This window comes from Pteronotus mesoamericanus, unplaced genomic scaffold (genome assembly GCF_021234165.1).
Source record: "Pteronotus mesoamericanus isolate MK-2021 breed Mesoamerican mustached bat unplaced genomic scaffold, CSHL_Meso_final contig_20, whole genome shotgun sequence".
Taxonomy (NCBI): Eukaryota; Metazoa; Chordata; class Mammalia; order Chiroptera; family Mormoopidae; genus Pteronotus; species Pteronotus mesoamericanus.
This window is the reverse complement of record NW_026555085.1, coordinates 89213050-89234903: the sequence shown is the minus strand read 5'-3', so window position 1 is coordinate 89234903 and position 21854 is coordinate 89213050. Positions and strand designations below refer to the sequence as shown.

Genomic DNA, 21854 nt, shown 5'->3' with positions numbered 1-21854 from the left:
ATGCAGATGAAGCACAGTCCTAGAGGATCCAGAAGCAACCAGATGAAAGAGCCTGGGGCCCTAGTTAACCTCATGAGGAAGAGCTGGCCGGCCAACCTCCAGACCATCAGCATTAAAGTACTGTTATTTTGCTATCTGTTACAGCAACAGTTCTGATATTTTAATTAGAGGTAAAACTCAACAATGTCAGTATTGCAATTTTCAAAAATTCTAATGAGAGTTTCTCTTCCCAACATCACAGATAATCAAATACTCTTTGCATATGTTTCCAATTATTACTAGCTATCATTCTGTCTTAGAGCGTAATGATCAACTGATGTAGTTAACTGAGTGTGAGCCACGAAAAGCAGCGAAGTAGAAAGCTTGGCTGAATTTGATTCCAGGCAAACATTTATTTGAATCCTTCCTTGCTACTCCCTAGCTATGAAAAAGTTATTAAAACTATATGACACTTTAAAAGTCTGTAAAATGGGAATAGCAGAGTTTCCTTGAAGATTAATTATAGATAATAAATAATGTATATTAGAGGGGTAAAACAGTATTAGGCACATAGAAGTATTCAGATAATGTTAATTCCATTTCCTTGGGTTCCCTGTGCATGTAAATCACACAGGTCTATGATAATTTTCCAATTATGTAAAATTACTATAGCATTCAGGTCTCTAGCGCTTGTCAAAACAGCAAAGTTACCATCAGATCCTGATTAGGGGCCCTAAGATTTGCAATGCTAGTTTCTTTCTAAAGGCTGTAAGTTATGGGAAAAACTTGTGGATGAAAAATATGGACCTTTTCCCAAGGCTTATATGCCCACATAGAAGAACTACTGATAAACAGTAATAATAGTTAGGGTAACACGAGGCAACATAGCACACAATCCTCACCGTTGAGAGGATATGTCTCTTTTCCATAACAATAGATGTTCCTTGTCAGCAGGGAGGCTCTGCTTTACCCAGTTACTCAAGAGTCCAGACTGGCAGACCAGCCTGGAAAGAAACGGTGGGAGGATTAAGGTGGGAGGTATTTGTGAGCAAGACCTGGAAGTGATTTCATAACTTCCATTCACATTCTACTGTCACATGAGCCCTATGGTCAGAACTAACTGCAAGGAATTCTGGGAAATAAAGTCTGGAGAGTGCCCAGGAAGAAGAGAAAGGAATGCGGGGACCAGTTAGCAGCATCTGCCATAAGCTGTTAGCCTGAAAAATAATTTACTGAACTATTTTATTTAGCGTCAACTTGGGTAGTGGGAGGCTATATTTCAAAATACTTGCTCAAAAACTTTGATTAACAACAGTGTCTCACAAAACTCTTTATATGATACAAGAAACAAATTTAGAAAAGATAATTTTTTAAAAGAATCATAAAAAAATTCCTGAACCCCTCAAAGTGACTTTAGTAAGTAATAATAATTACTTTAAAATTTAATGGCAGAAAACCTAAATTCTTGTAGTTAGAAAAAGACTCAGTTTTGGAACACTTCCCTTTAGGAAAAAATAAGCACTTTTGTTTAAGAAAGCATTTGAACTTTTAAGGAATTCTCAAGAGTGATTAACTTCAAGTTGCCTTTTCCTAAACAACGATGTCCTAGTTACTGGATCCACAGCACACAGGTGGCCCAAAAACCACACACGTTCGTCACAGCCATCGGCAGAGTCTCTGAGATACATGGTGAAACTTGCTAAGAGGCTGCAGACTATTATGTTTCACTCTAATGATATTTCCAGAAATAAAGGGAATTACACATTAATAAAGCAATGAAACTATGCAGGTAACCATGACGACTGCTGCAGATTCAATAACATTTTATACTCTTGACGAGTTTTTCCTTTTCTTTTTCTTTTCGTTTATTGCCAGAAAGATTAGAGAAATTATGAGAAAGAACTGAGAAGCATTTATCTCTCATCTGTCGTCTCATACCTCCAAAGATGTCATGGGCAGACTGGGCTCATTATAACACCAACTTTGCAGCAACCTCTGAAATTGTACCTCCTGGTTACCACCTGCATATTTATCTTGAGAAACAGTCAAAGCCTGGAGCCCAGAGCCCAATGTCTTTAAATAACATTTGGCCAGAGAACTCTTTCTCCAAGTCAAGTCTAATTTCATCTATTTTCTAAAATACATTTCTCTTTTCCTGAATTCTCACTAAAACAAATAGCTTATCTCTAATGACAGGTCCACAGAAATTTCTGAAGGCTCTTAAAGAACGAAGTCAAATTTCAGAACATTTTAAAGACATCATCTAAATCATGCAGCTTTCCAATGAATCAAATCATGTTCTTGGTATTTTCGCTTGTGTTGCTTTGGGTGTGCTGACAAACTGAGAAGTCACAATGGGAAGAATTATATTAAAGTTTCTCAAGAAATGTGCAAAACAAGTAACTTCTTTTTTACTATGTTTCTCCATATTCTCCTATGACTTATGCTTAGTATGTATAGATTAACATTCTGGTCAATATAGAGAAAATTATTCTGGATGGACAGTACATGAAGCGGCAGGAAGAATGCCAAAGGCCATGATCGTGTAGCTGGGGAGACTTCTGACCCTGCGAGGTGTGTATGTTAGGAACAGCACGTCCTTCACCCGGGGGAAATGGAGCTGAGGCTGGTAAGGGAAAACCCTCTACCCCTCTAAAGCTGTTACTCAGTCAGACCTTGTTTCTGGTTCCAAAGATGAAACCATCCACCTTCCCTCACTTGAAAAAAAAAAGCCACATCAATGGGATTTTTTTTTTTACTCTGTTTTGCTTTTCAGGCAGGCTCCTCTTTTCTCTGCTGGTTTGTCCCCTTGAAGTCACCTTGCCACTCCTCATTGCCCGTGTCAGCTGCTGATCTCTGTGGCCCCGGACCTGTGACTGACCTGCCTTCTTCCGGAAGTGTCTTCCTCTCTTGGCCTCCTTTCTCCCTGAGCTATTCTCCCACCCCTGCGATGGTGTCTTCTCGGCTTTTCCTCCCTGGAGTGTGGGTGTTGACCAAAGCTCCATTCTCAGACTTCCTGTCTTCCCTCCCAAGTCCAGGCTGTCCCTGTCGGTTCTTCTTCCTTGACCCTGAAGGAGAAAGCCTTCTAAAACGCTTGTCTGACCCCATTTTCCCTCTGTTTAAAATCCTCCAGCAACTCCTCCAAGCTACTGGGATCAAGTTCAGTCGCTTCGGCCAGGACACTGGGTGTTCTGGGACCAGCCCTGGGTGACCTCCCAGTGTCCTTGCTTCCTTGTAGCTCTTCATCTGTGGGATCACACTTTGTGCAGTTTGTCCAACACATGGTGGTATTTCCTGACTCTGCATATGCCGTTCCCCTGCCCGAGTCACCTTCTTTTCTTTTCCCATCTCTTTCACGTGTGAATTCAATCACCTGCCTCATGCAAAATTTTGCCATGTTTCTTGTCTCCTAAAAGGTAAAACCTAAACTAGTTTCTGGTGTGTGAGGCTCTCTCAGATCTGAGACCCTTCTTATTTCTCTAACCATGGGCTCCAGCTATGTCCCCACCTTTGACTCCTCTTCCAGATACACCCAATTAGTGTGCGTTCCCTAAGCTCAGCATGAATGGACATTCTCCCCAGATCACTGAGTCTGTTCTAGACTCCCAATTTCAGCTCCTGAAAATTGGTCACCAGAGCTCTTCCCCTACTTTCTTGGAGCTTTAACTTTTCTCCCTTGGGAGGTTGTAATTTTCTTGAGAAGTGCAAAATGAGTACCCAGAAAAGTCCTAGGCATAAGAGTATTAAGCAAGTATCGTTGAGCACACAGCCATGAATGGGTTACTCTTACTATGGCTCCTCCTCATTCCCTGGATGAGGCTCACTTCTTGGGGATCATCACAAGGGGGTTCTCCCTCTTTCCAGTATGACTAGGCAGAGAGGGCCCCACTTCTTGTCGTTCCATTCTAGAGAGCTGCAGATGTGTCCTGAGCACCTTGGATGCTATCTCTGGTGGCAGTAATGAGCAGGAGCACGCTGGGGGTCACCTGCCAAGAGGTAGAGGGATCAAGCACTCAGCCACATTTTTCAGGGATTTTAGGGTTAGTGTGGGCTGGGAGATCCACAGGAAAACAAGGGTGAGCCCAGAAGGATAAAGAAGACCTTTAGTTTTCTGTTCAAACATTAAACTGTATAACTTTAAATTATCCAAATAAATATGTGGATTAAAAAAATTTCTAAGTACAGCCTCTCTCCCCCAAAGTTATGATCTCCTGACGAGACACTGTCTCATACATATAAAAATGTTCATTTGCACGTGACTTCTACATCCTGGTCAACTGAGCAGGGGATGGGCAGGAAGAATGATTTCCTTCTAAGTCACTTGCAATTTTTCCCAACCCTCTTCTGCATTTTGCTGATCAAACCTGAAGCTATTTATTTCTCTTTCCCTAAACTTTTCTTCCCTCTATGGCTGAATTACCAGGAAGAAGGTTATTTCCTTGCTTTCCCCATTAATCAAGTGAGTTTGTTAACCCTCAGTTTCTCCTCCTGTGAAATGGGAAGAATAATAGGGTTGCAAGGATCGAGTAGATGATTCCATAAAGTGCTTAGCCCAGCAAGAGGGAGACGCGTGGCTCCTGCTAGCTCCGCTCCTGGTTCTTTACCTCTGTTTTTGAGTGAGGGAAGAAAATGCAAGGGGTAACTCTGTTCAGGAGAAGGAAAGTGTTGTAAGTCTCAGGATGAATTAACATATAAAGCAAAGGCGACAATTGCTTGGTCCCCTTTAAAGGAACCAGAACTGTCTTTCAGAATTGCTGCAGTTAAAAATCAGTCGATCCTTCCTGCTCACTCTTGAGTGCAAGGACCTGTTCTAGGTCAAATGGAGGGGACAGAGAGAGACCATCAAGGAATTCCTGAAGTCATATCTGTTTCCTTTCTATTTATGTAATGTGTATTCCAACTATTTCTCATAAGGGCAGAGCAGCTTGTGATGAAATGCTCAGGTTAGTAAAAACCAACACAAAATGAAAAAAAAATCAGACAAAAAAAAATATGGTGGGAAAGAAGGAGAGGAAACTGTACCAGAAGCTGCAGGTGAGCTGGCCACGGCAGGAGAGGGCTGCATATGGCATCAGAGCAGAGGCAGAAATGACTGGCATTGAGGAAGAGAAACACCAGCATTAGCAGAGAAAGCACTGTTGCCATTCCTAAATTCGAGGTGGAGATTATTGCACGGGTACTTGTATAAAAAATATTGAGTAAAATAATGGGGAATGTCTCCAGAATGGTTTTGCAGACCAGGCATCTTGGATTGGCTTAGTCAGACAGGCTTGGTCTGCACCCAGCTCTGCTGGCCGGCGTCTTCCCGTCTTATACACATGTCCTAATGTCCCTGAGTCTCAGCTCCTCATCTGAGAAGTGGCGATAATGACCTCTACCCCTCAGGGTCACCACTCAGGATTAAATGAGATAGCCTAAAGTAAGTGGCTGGCCCATGGCAGGCATTTAACAGAGATTTATTTCCTCCCCATCCCAAGGCACATACTATGGGACTCATCATTATTTCCTGTGAATAGGTATCAACTCTAATAGTCATATAATAGTTTTTCATAAACCATAGGTCATCTATCTGCACAATTACTTGACTGTCTCCCCGATTAGATTATAAGCTTCACAAGGAGAGGGTTTTTTCCTGGTTTCCTTCTCACATAAGTGGTAAGGAGCATGTCACACATAGTATGTGTGTGTTCTAGTAATGTTTGCTATAGAATGGAAAGGCAGCGTTCTGCTGAGGACTTACTCATATGGTCTAAGGGTGCTGCTTTTTGGTGCTAAGCTTAAAGCATGCATGTGGCTTTCTTGAGGAGACCCTCAAGAAAGAATGGCTTTTGCTCCTTTGAGCGGTGCCCTCCAGTATCAACATTAGGTGTTTTGAACATCTTCAGGCCTCTCAAATCAAACCTGCTTTCCCTCCAGCACCAGAATTTAAGTGAGAAGTTTGAAGCAACTCCACCACTGACTTTATTGCTTTTATGTTCTTTAGATCTACAAGTTTTCACTGTGCAGTCTAGTATTTATCATTGTAAATGCACAATCATTCGGCTTCAAAACAGAATGAGGAGAGTTTATGAGCTTGCTTCGAACATTAATTCCCACTTATATAACAAAATTTCTGTGGGGAACTATGTTCCCAGTTCCCAATCACTAGTTGTAAACTTTTGAAATCCAAGTCCATTTGTATTTCAAGGTTGTCTACAACCCACCAGTGAGATACCATGAAACATTTTCCCTTTATAATGTCATTAAGTTAAAAAATGTAATCTAAAGTAAAATATTTGGTGTCTTCTCGACCCCCCCTTTCCCTCCCTTCCTTCCTATCTTCCTCCATTCCTTCCTTCCTTCCCTTTTTTCCTTCCTTCTTTGCCTCACTCTTTCCCCTCTTTTCCCTTCCCTTCCTATGTTTTTCAAACACAGTTAAAAAAAAAAACAAACCCTATATTCCAAACTGCATTGGCAAAAGAAGCTTCAAAAATGTGTCAAGACTATGACTCACCTCACTGTAATTCTGTTTATGGGATTTATGGAAAAGTAATGAGATCCAAGAAAATAAAATAAAATTTTAAAAAATCCCACCGACAAGCAAAAAATCCTTTCTGTAGGAAATAGAGTTATATAAAAGATTTATATTTTGTTTCATATAACTCAGAGGAAACCCATATCCCCTGTTAACTGCTATCTCTAATTAGTTACAGACAATTTAACTCTATAAATATTTTCAAGGATTAATACTAATTGACACATGTATTATGCTTTTAATCTGCTAAGAAATGTTAATATTGATTCATTTTTCCTAGAATCTTGGGATGGTGCCAGTATTTTATCCCAGCAGAAAGCAAGGCACAGATGCCACCTTGTAACCAGCCTGTAAGAGTTAAGTTACGATGGTTATGCACATTTAACCAGGTCTTTGTGCCATACCCTCCACGGAGCTCAGCTCTGGCCATCAACCAAGGTGACGTTCCCTCTGTGTTCTTCCATTAATCATTTTCATTGATTCCAAGGAAGCCCAAAGACCAATAAATTTAAGGGTTCTCAAACCAACCTTGGCTATGCCTCAGAACCCTGTGAAGGGAGCATTAAAAAATACTCATGGTGCATGGGTCCCCTCCCCGACTGAATCCATCAGAACCTTTGAGCATGAGACCTGGGCCAAGTAGAGCTGACCAACAGGAGAGCAACTTTCATGGCATGGATGGAGGAAGGCAATCTACAGATGTCTACAGGTGGAGTTGTTTTTAAAGGAAAAGAGGGGTTTTCAATGGGGACCTGTGATGGTTAATTTTATGTGTCAATGTGACTGGGCCACGGGGTGTCCAGGTATTTGGTCAAACATCTTTCTGGGCGCATGTAGGAGGGTGTTCTGGATGAGATTAACGCTTGGACCAGTAGCCTGAGTAATACAGATTGTCCTCAATGGCGGTGGCCGCATCCAATCTGCTGAAGGCCTGAATAGAATATAAAAGGCTGACTAAGGGTAAATTTGCTGCCCGTTTACTCTGCCTGGCTTTTTAAAGCTGGAACATCATTCTCCTCCTGCCTTTGGTCTCAGATTTAGACTAGAACCCACTGCAATGCCTCTTCTCGTTCTCAGCCTTGTTGATTTGCACTAAAACTATGTGATTGGCTCTCCTGAATTTCCAGCTTGTTGAATACATATTGTGGGACTTCTTAGCTTCCATAATCACATGGGCCAATTCCTTATTATCTACTCATGTCCCATTGATTCTATTTGTCTGGAGAATCCTAATACAAGATCATATTTCTTTCAATCATGTATTCCAGTATAAATATATATGAAGGTACAAGGAAAGCATCTGAGATACTTTGCGATGAAAGCAAACAGGACAAAGTGCCATCATATTGGAATCGAGGCTGAAAAACTCCCTACCTGTGGCTTTGGAAAGATAGCCCCTGTTCAATTGGGGGAAGCTCGGAGGGGATGCAGAATAAACTTTTTCATAAGAAAATGCTTTACTTTTTATTCCAATACACATAAATAATCGCATATGAGTCTAAAAATTAGGACGGTGAGACTGTGAAGACAGCTTAAGGGTAAATGTGTTGTCTGCCTATGCTGACTACACTAAGCTCTGTACTTCCTCATTTCTAAATGTCCACTGAAAAGATAAATAAAAATATTATAAAGAGGAGAAAGCCAGTGCTGACGTTAGCAGGAGAGCAAGGACAAATAAGTGAGTGTCAAATCTTGTTGGCTTGGGCCTTCTCTCTTTATTCAGCATCTTGGTTCCTGTGATCTACAATATTAAGTACCAGAAGTCACGCTGTACCGTATGGTTGATACTCTCTGCTACATTTCTTTCTCTTTTCCCCATCCCTTTTGTCTCCCTGCCCCCCTCCCCAGCTTTCTTTATTCAAGAAGCTGAGAAGTGTTTTAGAAAATTCATTAAAACTTAGGCATATTAATATGAGAGACTCTAAATTAAGGATGAGGGCTATTTGAGGAAATGTATTCTCCAATGAAAAACACTTAAGAGTGAAAAAGAGGAGTGGGATTGTCATTTAAAGTGACTCACCTAAAACATAGACAGATAAAGAAAACAGGGTAAGATAATGGAATCTGAGTCTCCCATGCTAGAACCTTTCAGGCAATACCAAAAATAGGCAATTGGGGAAAAATATTACAACAAATAATTCAGCATATGACATTCGGTATCACCAAGCTTCACTTCCATGCGAGTGACTGCATTTCAAAAACTGTTTTGCAAACATGTTATTGGTGTTCAACTAAGTTACTGAATAAAATATGAAGAGTTTTGCAACAGCTATATTCTCTAATTTAGACTTTTAGCTTAGTTGCAAGGCTTACTTATGTAACTTTACAAAATGATGACTCTGGAAGGCTTGAGCTTATAAGGAAAAAATGCCTTCGTTTTAGTGATTCCAGTATAAACTTACAGAAATATCAAATTACTTATTGAAATATCCCAGATGAAGTAAGAAGGAATGTTCTGGGAAGTTGCTGTTGACAGTGCATTGCCCTGATCTTACGGATGTATATTTCCCAGGATTACTTAGTGAGGATTATCAGCATTTAAAAAATAAGAATGGCCAGAAGTCATTTGCAGTCTGCTCAGAATGCTCTAAAAGGCCTGAATAGTCTTAAACAGTCTTTTTTTTTTCTTTTTCCTTTTTTTTTTTTTTTAAATCATGTCCTGGTGCTTGAGGATAAAACGGGTAGATGGGAAACCGTCAGCACAAAAGACACAGTGCCAAGAGGGCCGGAGCCCTTTGGTCTTTTTTTTTTTTAATTAGTATTGAATCTGATTTTGATCATAAAAATCTGATAGTAAGCTTAAGAGAATTAGTTAAGAGTGAATTCAGAGAGTATGTCTGGCTTCCCAGTGTTCTTCCAACATCCCACTTGGACTGCCCTGACCTTGGCCTACCTTACCCTCTCCATGGTTGTGGAAGTACGGCCACAGGGAGCGAAGCCGAGGGGGACGTTCCAAAGTCATGCCAATCCAGGAGTCTGATCACTGACTACCAAAAGCACAGCTTCATCATCCAGATCCTGAAATGTCAGCCAACTTCACCAGCATGAGAAGTGCAATCAAAAGGAGACATTGTGCATGGACACGAACACATCACCAGTGTCTGGAAAACCATTTAGCAACAACTGACATCAACATCAAGGAGCATTTTTAAACTGCAACAGATTAAAATATGGGTGTGCATATTGTGATAAGGCAGTGCTCCTCTCCTGGAGCCTAAATCTGGTGAGATGGAATCATATCAATGGGGCAGTTTCCCAGTACTGAGAGGCGCTTCTTCCTACCATCTTTTCCTTATCCCCAACTGCACATTCACCCTTTGGGCATCTTCTGTTCCTTCAGAGAAAGTCTGAAAAGAAAACACCTAAGAGAAACAACAGTGGAATGCCAATTTCTCCATTACCTAATTTTTCCAACCTGTTACAAAGTGCAACTAATAAAATCACGGGATGGAGCATCATTCCTTGTGTATGTTAAACACTCTTGGTGAACTAATGCCAAATTAAGAGGCTGAGCTTTGACAATGTTGCAGATACCCTTCTGTAAGTTGCTTGTGAAATGGCACCTCTTGAAGGCCCATATTTCATTAACTTGGCAACACTGTGTTTCAAGGTCATTTCCAAATGCTCGTCTTGTGCAGAGCAGCACGCATGGAGCAGCACTAGTGTGGCACCAGGTCAATGCATTAGTCATTGCTGGAGTGAGCTTTCTGTGGAGAGACAGGCTGCTTCAAAGTCAGATGGGCTTTTGAGAAGTATGCCAAGAAAACTTTAAGATTTGAAATGTTACAGAAGAGAAGGTTGCTGTATCTTTTGTCTACTGTCCACGCAGAAGATTGCTTTCCATATTTTTATGCAAATAGTATATATCTGCCCCGTGTGAAAACCAGCTTAAAAAATGTGGTGAGTTTGTGCATATGTCTTCAATTGAGTATAGTGCTGAGTGCCAAACTTCAACCAAGCTGATCAGACTGTAGGTCTCTGTGTAAAAGCCTAAAGTGGTGGAATCTAGTTGCTATAGCTGCAAATTAAACAAATAAATGAGACACCATGGAATGCAGCAAAATATCTGTGGTCTGATTAGTTCATATTTGCCATATGTGTGAATATTAGCAGTCAATTTTTGAATTTAAGCAATGTTCTTTTGAATAGGTACAACTGAGGGGAAATGCTTAAAAAGGAGCAAGAAGATTTGAATTCTATATCCATGGATAACTATCTTACATTTCATATAACTTTGTAGGGAACTTCATGAACTTTTTACTTTAGGAGTATATATGAATTTAGGGTTGTTAAAAATATAGGATTTCCACCAAGGCATTTTTCCTTGACGCTTTAGACAGTTTGACACTAACTTGTTACTTGTTAGATGGTAATAAATGAAAATCGTTAGCTATAGTGAAACTTCCATCTCATCTTATAGGATCGTGTCCTATTCTATCCTATTTTAGAGGACTTATATGACTTAGGCTTACTCTGTGGCATGCATTGTGCTGTGTACTTCCATGGCCAATCTCATGAATTCCCACAACAAACTCTTAAGCTCCCCACTGGTGGAATTGTTTTCACAGAATAAAACCAGAGAAAACTGGAGAGATCGTTGGTCTCAGTCGCCCTTTCTAGGTGACTCACACATCTGCATCTAGTAGAAGCACCGCACCCAGAAACACAGTGGCTCTTTTGGGTTAATCTGGTGTAATACAAAGAATGGAGCAACAAAGGCCTTCTGTTGTGTGTGGTGATGGCAGCAGGGTCTGTATAGAAAGAAATGCTCACTAACATCAGTCTTTTTATCCTAACACATAGAGATAGTTGCAGTGTAAGCAGCTGCACTTGGACGTATAGGACTGTAAGATACGTTACCAGGTTACAAAATTTAATGCATTTGATAAGGAGGAAAGGGGTTGTATTAAGGGGAAACATTTCTACCAACTGGCCAATCCTTGCATCTAGGTTAAAATATATCTCCATTAGATCAAGTGCAAGCTCATTCTCTGGATATGCGTATGAACATGGTACCACAGTAGGAAAAAAAATCATCCTTTGCATAGATGAAAAGGAAAATAAGCTACAACGCCAGGAATGTTTATTAGCGTCCTAATGAAATATGTTTGGTGAAATTAATGAAAATTCATGTTTAAAAGCTTCTTTTTAATTAGATGTTAATAAAGTTCCATGGAGACAGGTCCTCGGCATTGCACTCCCAGCCAGGCCACTCACAAGCTGTGTGAACCCAGAAAAATTATTATGCTGGACACTCGGAGGCCAGCAGATATAGGCCTGCTATTTAAAAGGGGAAGACTGATCATGAAAATTATAAAGCAGTGGGCTTGACATAAATACTATAGGGCTCTAGACTGAAGGACTAGGGTATGAAATGTAGAAAATCAAACGGTGACCATGGGTACCAGTCTAAGTTCATCAGAGAAAGTAATCTTATCTCTTTTCTAGAAACAGTTACCAGCCTGAGGGACAGAGGAAATATGATATAAATGTATTCACGTAATCATTTATTCATTCATTCTTAAAAACAAAACAAAACATTTTCTGAGGCCTGCTATGTGCCACGCACTGAGCCAGGTGATGGAGATAAACAGAGGAGGCTAAGACCACGCACCTGCCCCCAAACATCCGTTCCAGAGAAATCTGACAACGAACTGCAAGTACAGTGCAGTGGATGCTGCAGCAGAGGTGCATATTGGATAAAGAAGCTCATAAAGAAGAGAGTTCTATGATGTAAGGAGAGGACTGATGCTTGGGTGGACTCAGAGCTTCGAAGGGAAATGTGGGCTGGGCAGCCACTCGGTCCTGAAATGTCCTGGAGAGCAGTTGGGGGCGGGGCTTTGCTAGCTCTGGCTGGAGCTCCGTTTTTAGCCCCAGGTGAGCAGAGGGGGATTCTGGAGACAGGCTGGGGAAGCTTCGCCTGAAAAGATATATAAATGGGCTCAGGGAAGTTAGCCAGTGTCCTTAAAGGGCCAGGCAGTTTGGAGACAAATTCGGTAGTTTAGATTCAGAATCAAATGGGCAGGAAAAAAAAAAGTTGGGTTGGATATATGCTTGTGGATTGCTACAGTCTTCCTTGCTTCTCTTTAGCCAGCCATTTTTCAACGTAACTTAAAAGAAGCACGCAGATAGGAGGAAAACACGAGAGACCACCAACCCTCCCTTGTTATCTCCACAGGCTGGAGCCAAGGTAAGGATTTGGGGCAACAATTCTGGGCTCTCAGAAGTTTCTTTTTCTACTTTCCCTGAGCACAATGGCCCCTCAGGAGCCCTAGATGTATAGGATGCAGCCAGCCAGGGAAAAGCAACGCCTCTCCTTCACGGGTACGTTTCGTTCCCGGGCCACCCTTCACTTGTTGCCAACTCCTAGCCCCTAACCTTTTCCCTCCCTAGATCCCTTGTCACAGAACCATCTCTTCACCATACGTACGTAATGGCTTCCCTGTTTCTCCGTCCTGAGAAACGGAAATCATTTTCATGTCCACTCCTGCTGCCCGCCCTGCCCTTCCGCCTTCACTTATAGTCATCTCGATCCAAACACTTGTCTTGACTTTAAGGCTCAACATTCCTCTCTATAAGCGTGGTTACATGTGGTTAAAATCTACTGGCCTGAAAAACCAGTTGTTTTGCGACTGCCTTTACCCAGAGTGTAGCCTTCAAAGTAGCTTCAACTCAATGGTGCACACTTTGGCATCTCAATTCAAAACAAATAAAACATCATTTAATAAATCTGAATATTTCCATTCAGTGATCCTCAAATTCTTAGTGTTTTGGCTTCCCAAGAGCCAATTCCCTATTCACATTGAGTTTAACAGGTATATTCACTAGGTATACATATATGGGTCCTACATTTTGCATATAAAAAATGAAAATAACAATTTAAAATATTAGTTCAACCGCATAATGGTCAGCCAAGAATCACATGGACGTTTTAATGTAGAGTATAATGAAACTACCAAAAAAGCTAATGGAAGCTTGGACAACACTAATAAGCAAGGACAATGGCTAAATTACTTGGTTGTGTACTTGATAAATCATATGAAATTGTAAAAATGGATCTAGACAAGCTGAAGCCTGGTCAGCAGAGACTGAGCATGATGGTGAGCTGCCCACATGCCACTTCTTCAGTCAACATTTGCTGCATGCGCACTACATACCAGACACTCTGCTAGGTTCTGGAGAAAAAGATGAAAAAGAAAACAAAACCGTTGCAGTCCTTTATGGCCTCATAAACCACTGGAGGAATAAACACATAAATAATTAGCAACCAAACAACGTGATAAGAGAAATCATAGGTGCAGGAACAACGCGTCCTGGGGGCAGCGAGAAGGCACTCAGATGCCTCGCAGCCTGCAGACGGCTTCACGCACAGGTGGTGTCTCAGGAGGGAATGCACTGGCCAAAAAGTCTGTTTAGTTTTTTCCATAAAATGAAAGACACATTTTTCATTTTTGCCAATAACTTTATTGATTTGGATATTTTTAGTATGTTGGCCATTTCCTTCATGGTATAACATTGACTGTTCCCCATTAATGTCTGTATTCAATCCCTATCAATTTCAACTGGTCTACCCAATCATGGAGCATCATCCAGCGAGGAATCTCTAGCACGAAACTTTGCAAACCACTTTTGATATGTTTGGTCAGTCACAGCACCTTTCCATATACTGCACAAATTTTTTTTTTTTTTTTTTTTTGCATTTCAGCTGCATTTTCACCTTTTTTGAAATAATAAAGCATAATACTCCAACAATGTTGCATATCTTCTTCCATCTTCAATATTAAAATGCCTACACAAAAATTCACCAATTTTGGTAAGTTTTTTAAAATGCATGCTGCTATGACAGCTGTTACAATTTAATCTAACAAAGCTGTTTCGAATGAAGTTAAAGACAACTAAGCGCTACTAGAGCCATCTCATGGAAAAAACCAAATGAACTTTTTGGCCAACCCAATAGCAGAGAGTCATCAGAACTTCATCTTTTCTAGAAAAGTAACTGGGGCAGCAAGTGGAGAAAAATGTGGTGAGGAGACAGTAGGGAGGCAAAGAAATGAGAAATGAGCCTGCTGCCTCAGCTCAGTTGAGAGATGTTAACACCTTGAACTAAAGCAGGGAGGGTGGAGATGAGGAGGCTGGGGCAGACTTTGCAGCTGCTTTGGAGGTACATCTGATAAGACTTGTTAAGTCTGGGGGATGTGGTAGAAAGAAGAGCTTTGCCATTTAGATGGCAACACGAGATGAGTAACAAGATTTAGAGGAGGGGTTAATACAAGGAGTTTGTTTCAATATGTTCATCTCAAGGTCATTGTGTCAAATTCAGAGGGTGATGCTTCTTCAGAAGGAAGACCAGGAAGTAGACTTGGGAATGACCCATGTATGGCAGAGACTGAAGTCATGGGTAAGGGTGAGGTCCTCTTGGAAGAGAACATGAGAACAAAGAGGACTGGCATTTGAATCCTGTAGAATAGATGAAGGGATTGGGCATTGAAACTTGAACAGAAGACTCAGTTCCTTATAAAAGCCTTTCATGTAGTTGAAGACCCTTGGTCTTGGTCCACTGCTGCAGCTGCATCACTGGGGATGCTCGAGCAGGGACTGAAAGGAAATTTGCCAGGATGTTGTTCAGGTGATAGAAGTACCACATGGTTTGTGGACAAGGTGGTCTTTAGAATCACTTCCCAAGTTTAAGATTCTGGGATTCTGTGCTTCGATGATAGAAAATGCAGCTTTTTTCCACTTCACTTTCCTTGGCAGTTATCACAGATGCTTGCTGAGGTTGAAGCTTCAATTAAAAGGGAACTGGAAAGGGTAAAGGGATGGACTTCTGCCAAGGAGCTGGGTCTGTGACTAATGAATGATCTGTCTGTGGTAGTGAAGAAGGAAGCCAGTTCCTAAGACAATACCTTCCTCCCTGTCCCACCCCCTCCCCTGACTATGAAGAGCTAATGGCAAATGAATGAAAAACATATGAATTAAGTTTACTTTGAAATATCTATGGATTTAAGGATTAGGGGCAAAAGAACTTGAGTAAACCACACTTTGGGTTTTGCTGACCCCAAAACATCTGAATATAACTTACAGACCTTTTGATGAACTCATACTACTGCTGGGCTTGCTCATCTATTAAATGTAGCAAAAAAAAAAAAGGGCAGAGTGTAAGCCAAATATTATTAGCCTTGAATTCTGCCCTTGCATGAAAAATTAGTTCTACAAAGGGATTTGTGATGGCAGGAAATTGCTTTAAAAAGCCATTGTCTATTACCCTAGAGAAGAAATAAATAATACCCAGATAAAATAATCAATATATGGAAGCTTTTCAATAAATTTGATCCAGCCTATTATATACCTCGCCTATAGCTCTTAGGTGTTCCAGGTGCCCATGGTGTGTTCTTTAGAATTCCGTTCAGGCCACCTCAAGCAGTAGTAGTAATATGACATGTAAAAACCAGTAAGAGCCTCTGAGATGGGGGGATTGCAGGCTATGTATGCAGAATTTTGCTGTAGTGCAGCTGAGACTGAAGAATGAAGTAAAATATAAATTAGGAAAGAAGTGAATGGTTTGGGGTTGCATTTTCTGTCGACTACTATGAAGGGGAAGAGATAAAGAGTGGGGGGAAAAACAAGAGAACACATGGGCATGGAATACTGCAACAAATATTCATTGATTGCCCATTATGTAGAGGTACTGTTCTAGGTGCTTGGGATAACTCAGTAAATAAAACACAGATCACTGCCCTTATGGAAATTATATTCTAGCAGAAGGAGATGAACAATAAGCCATGTAATACAACATATAAGTAAAATCATATAACGTGACAGGGTTGGTAAGTGCCACGAGGAAGATGAAGAGCACAGTGGGGAAATCTGGGAGGCATGGGGGTGGCTGCAGTGCCTCATGGGCTGCTCAGTCAGCCTTACGGAGAAGGTGAGTTTGAGCAAAGACTTGAAGGGGGTGAGGGGGTGAGCCAAATAGATTTTTGGGGAACAGCATTCCAAGACAAGGAGGGTGCTTGATGTGTTTAAGGAACAGCAAGGAGGCCAGCTCAACCTGCTAACATCTATTGATTCATAAAATAGTTCATGAGTAATATTTATAGTATGCCAAGCACTGCAGAGAAAAAAATTAACCCTCCAATCTCAAAGAGCTACGGAGGAGATATGGTACTAAAAAAACTGTATGACTTAGCCACTGTGCCTTCTTTATGCTAGTCCGTCTTAACCTTTCTCTGCCCCAGTCTCCTTCTTCCCATCTCCTCTGATCGCCCTCCTTTCTGCAGCCATCTCCCTTCTCACCCATGACATTACCTCGTTTCCTTTCCTCTTCTCCCCTCTTTTTCCCTTCTCCATCCTAGATTCTCTCCAAACTTATTTCTCTCTCCAGTTCTCTCAGTCCCTCTTGCTTCTTTCAGGAGTTTTTTCTTCATCTCTGATTTTCTGTATTTAAAAAACAATATGCCTAAGTGTGGATGTTTTGGTATCTACCTAACTTGGTGTTTTCTGATCTTACTGGATCTGTGATTTGATGTCTGACAATCTGCGGGAAAGTCTCCGTCTTATTTCTTCTCTTCCCTTCCCTTTGTCCTCCTTCTGGTAATCTCGTCATGGATGCGTTACACCTGCGTCGTTGTCCCACAGTCCTTGGGTATTCTGTCCTGCTTTCTTTCAGTTTTTGTTCTCTTTACTTTTCAGTTTTCTGAGGACCCTACTGATATATCCTCTGGCTCAGCGATTTAGGCTGCGGTTAGCTTCCCCGAGGGCAGACCTTGCTAAGAACTGAATGCTCCAGTGTATTTAAAAATGGTTGCTTTTCCTCTCCCGATGATGGAAGTAGGAGGGGATTTTTTTTTCAGGTATTTACTGTGGGGACCCAGTCAAGTTCCTGGGGGTATATCTCACAATATGGTGGGGGTCCCTAAGACTGGGTCCCCCCAGAGTTTTTCACTTTCACATTTGTCTGCTCTGAGCCTCGCGCAATCCGCCAATTACAGTTCAGGTTTCCCTATCCTGCCACTGGTTCCCACGGTAGTTTCTGCTCATGAATCTCTGCCCCAGTAAGTTGTTATTCTTTATATAAGTCTATCTGTCTCTCCAATCTTGGGGGCAGCAGTTTTCCCTGTATCTTCCTATCTTTTAAGGATTCAAGAAGAGCTGTTGATTTTTCAGTCTGTTCAGCTTTTAATTTGTTAGGATAGAGATGTGACTTCTAAGTTTCCTACATGTGAAACTGGAAAGCCCTTTTGGTCTCTCTACCAAAAAATGCTTCAAAGGTTTCTCAAACATCAGTTTACAAAATATATTTTCTCTAATTTACAATAGTTCTGGTTGAAATAATAAATAAATAATAAAATCTGCAATGGCTACAATTAAATAACCTTAAAGCTAACTACTGATTTAAACAGAATAATCAAATCCTCATGGCAAAATTTAGAGCAGCAAAATCTGACCAAAGAATTGGACTGGGTGGAAATAATGATCACAAATAAAAATTCACAATGGAAGAAGCTCGGATCAGTAAAACTGAAGATGGAAAAAAGCTTATTACCCCCAAGAACAGTATGCGGCATTGCCGGAAGCATCTGCCTCACTGTGGATGCAACCCTCCTTGTTCCTGGGTCTTTGGGGTCTTATTTGTGTTTTCTTTGGTAGGTCCACTGGGAGTCTTAGAAAGAGGTTCCCAAGAAATTTCTGACCTCTGTTCCAGTCTGAACTTTTATTTTTAATAATTTCCAGATATCTTCTAGCTACTTTAGAATGTATTGGGAAAACTGAGAAAGGTCAGTTGTTGTTTTCTTGGGGTTTTTTTCATGCAGAATGTTTACAATGGTCTTCTTTCAGCCAACAGCTTACTTTATAAAATATTCACTCTCAGGGTGGCACAGGCTCCCTGGGTACTGAAATGCATGATCTGTGTATCCCAGAACTGGAAATTCACCAAAAGAATAATGCCAAATCTGAGTCCCTGCAAAACTGATGATCATGCAAGCAGCATTTAAGGCCTTTTCTTCTGGGAAAGACAGATGTACAAAAACTTCAGTAATTACCAAATGTCAAAATAATGCTGAACAGAATAAATAGTGCCCTGAATTAAGGTTCTCTTGAGGATCAGTTACATATAACAAGAACAACCGACAAATCAAGCATGAAGAGAGGTGGGATTTATTTTTTTTCTCTCCTTAAAATTACATGGGGAGTGAAAAACTCCTGCTGTGATTATAAGAATATCTAGGTCATGTCTGCTTAAGGATCTGTGGTAATAATAACAATAATATAATAAAGTTCCACAGTGCTGGGCCTTCTCGAAGCACTTCATAAACATTAATTAGGTCTTCAATAAGCAGAAACATGGTCTCATTGTTGGTTTTTTTTTCTCTCCTGTTATAGCATTAGTGGGAGTCTGCAATCATACTGGAATTTAAATATTTATTTATTTACCTATTGTTTTAATGTATATTTACTCCATTGGCAATGCTTTACAACAATAATCAGCAGAAGAGAAAGGTCCAGGCTTCTGTTTTCGCAACCAGAACAATAGTGCTTCTCCTTCTCAGAGTGAACCTAGCCTGTTGGGAACTACTCTGCTTGTGGAATTGTCTTCCTATTTGCCTTCCCCCACTTCAAACATGCCATTTCCATCCTTTAAAATTGCAAGTGTTTTTCTCATCCTATAACCGTTGAGCGCCTAGCAGGGTGCTTTGCATATCACTGATATTCAATAAATGTTTACTAGAGTGGATTAAATCAATGCGCAGCACCAACCCTCGTGCTGCAGCCAGCAGAATCCTCACACAACTGTCCGTGACCTTTCTCGTTACATTTTAGAAACTGATTCATTGGCTGATATCACATGGTCTTCTTCTGTCTGGTCATCAGTGGACTGAGCATAGAAAGGTGGTAGAAAGATATAAATGTAAACCTGACATTTTTCCATGTTTCAAAAGCAAATGCACAAACATCTTTTTTATCATTGACACTTAATGAATGCCTTATAGACATTGTGTGCTTTTTGAATTGCTGGGAATACAAAAATAAATAAGGCTTTAAGAATAGACCGTTTTTGATCTATTTGGATACTGAACTAATTCTATTTAAATCTGCTATATTTATATGTTTATATCTTCAATTGTAATAAGTTAAAATTCTTTTTATTTATTTATTTTTGGTGCTACTTTCATAAGGCCTGGAGATAACTTAGTAGTTACACACCAAGGGTGTACTACTGTTTCAACTCATCGATTTACCCCCTTCTCATTTCTTTTGCTAATAAATTCTAGGATTAGTTGATGAGAAAAAGAGGTAGAGAGTGGAAAGGAAGTGATAGAATACTTGCCTTTAGTTATAACCATGTCTAACTTCTGGCAACTTTAGTGTGTATCAAAATGAAAACCCTGTGAATTTCAGAGTCTGTGGGTTTTTCTTTATGCTCGTTTTCTGACTAATTTTGTGATGGGAAGTTTAAATGCTGGAAATTCAAGACTGAATAATGTCTTCTGAAATGGTGTCATGTTAGACTTTTAAACTGCATCTGAGCTCTGTGGTTCAGGGGTCCGGGTCCCTAGAAATTATGTTGAGACTCTAATAAGTACAGGCTACATTCTCCCTAGGAATTCATGTAGTTATAAAAATTTAAACATACAACAGCAAATAGGCCTAGTGGGCCATAGACCATTTGCAGAAATATTTAGAAGTTACAAATTAAGTCAAGTATTAAAAAAAAGTTCTATCATCCTACCTTGTTAGATATATTTTCATAAAATAGAAAATATGTGATTTGATGAGTAGTAAAATATAGATAAATTGACATAAATTACAAATGTGAATATAAAATATTTAATATAAATATATGTATTAAAATTCATTTTCTTGCCTTTCATGAAGTTAATTCATGAAATTTGTTGTTATAAAGGAAATTTTTACAAAATTTGAGCTCTACTGATAGTATTACTCTAAGCTAAATCTAACATCAATTTACAATAAAATGTAATTATAATAAAGTGTACATAATTTAAATGTTTTCATAAAAATATGAAATTAAAATTAATGTAAAATTTTATCAATGAATTATTTTTCTATTTTTAAAATTAAATATTCAAAATTGTTTATTAAAAGCAAACACAAGTTCTGGTTAATTATTATTAAACTTTTCAATAAAATTTAAGCTGAAAACTTATTTAATTTTTTGATATTTCACAAATATTATTACACATTTTATAAAAGTTTAATTTATTCATGATTTCAGCATTTAATGTTCATATTTTAATTGCCAGTCTAAAATAACCACCATTATGCTTTGGGCATGTTGTATTTAAAATTTCATACATACAAATTTAGAGTCATGTAAATTATTTAATATTGCAAAATATTCCTTGGCCACCACACGCAACTTCTGTGTTTGTTAACTCGTGGAACCATGAGGTGAAGTATGAAGAAAAGCAAAGAAGCGGTCATTTATCTGTACTAAAGAGACAAAATTCATTGTGAAAGAATCTTTTGAGCTCGCATTATCTGAGAGGACTTGACATGTTAATAACTTTATCTTTTCTCTTTCCTAAATATCTGCATCACTCAAATCCTCCTTGCATTTCTATGTAGTGCTTGCCTCTAAGAGTGAGAATTTTAACCCATCCAACTGAATCAAAGGAAAATGCTGAGACTCGTGTTGAAGTCCTAATGGCTGTATACATGCTCAATAAACCATTTGTTGGAAAGACTAGTGCCAGGATCTGCTAAGGTTGTAATTCATTCTCTGGCCCGAAGGTAATAATGTTCAGCTGAGAGCTCCAAATAGTCAAGGATTGTACTTCTTGAGCATCCAATGTACCAATTTTCCTTAGCTAAGGCACTTCTGGTACCAGAATCTTTCAGAGCTTAAGCTTCTTCATCTGTAAAAGGGATAATACTTTCTCATTCATAATACCCGAATGAAAATTAAATGATATAACTATAGAATGCCTGGCACACAGTAGGTTCTCGAAAACAGTAGCTATTAGTATTGACCAGCAAGGCGTTATGGAGATTGGCAAATCAAATTCATTCATCAACCTAATAAATACGTACTGACCCTAGGATGAGTCAGGCACTGGGCAGGGTGCTTGGAATTTGCAGGCTGCAGCTTTGCACAGGGAATGTTAACATTTTTGTGGGGATACAGGTGTGTAGAATATCGATATGAAAGTGCTGTGCTCGCACAAATGACAGAAGCACTAACTTGACTTGGGAGAGTGAGGCAAGGCTTCTTAGCGACGTTACCTAAACTAGCAGAATAAGCAGGAGTTCCCCAGCTAAGAAAGGGAAGGTCAGGTGGGGCAGAGGCTGCGAAGACATGGAGTCATGAAAGGGCTTTCACATTCAAGACACTATTTCT

General features: G+C 39.9%; 1 protein-coding gene and 1 pseudogene across 2 annotated transcripts in view; both read right to left on the bottom strand.

Annotated features, from left to right (window-relative positions):
* The window catches only part of AIG1 (androgen induced 1), a 216759-nt gene that overhangs the window by 118657 nt on the left and 76248 nt on the right, over positions 1-21854 (bottom strand). The window lies entirely within an intron of this gene.
* On the bottom strand, positions 9146-9279 carry LOC129068012 (uncharacterized; annotated as a pseudogene).